Source organism: Alligator sinensis, unplaced genomic scaffold (genome assembly GCF_000455745.1).
Source record: "Alligator sinensis unplaced genomic scaffold, ASM45574v1 scaffold375_1, whole genome shotgun sequence".
Taxonomy (NCBI): Eukaryota; Metazoa; Chordata; order Crocodylia; family Alligatoridae; genus Alligator; species Alligator sinensis.
The window spans coordinates 3,195,298-3,195,642 of record NW_005841928.1 but is presented as its reverse complement, the minus strand read 5'-3'; positions in this window follow the sequence as shown (position 1 = coordinate 3,195,642).

Here is a 345-nt window from a genome sequence, read left to right as displayed (position 1 = left end):
GCCCCCAGCCCCAGCCCCTGCCCCGTCAGAGGAGCGGGAGGGGGCAGCGGCGGAGCCGGCCTGAGGGAGAGCGGGTTGCCCCCCACCCCAGGAGCCCCCTGCCTCGCCCCACCTCGTCAGAGGGGACTTGAACGGTTTCCTAGGACATCTCCAGTTTGTCTGTGTGATCCTCCATCGTTTTATTTCAAGTGAAAGCAAGCTCAACACCAAGCCTGCGCTTCTTGGCATCCCTGAGGGCTTGAGCTTAGCCCTGCTCCCTCGGCCCTCAAGGGCATGGGCCATGGGGGGCATAGGGGAATGTGCGCCCCCCGAGATTGGCAGTGCACCCCCTGCAAAACACACACT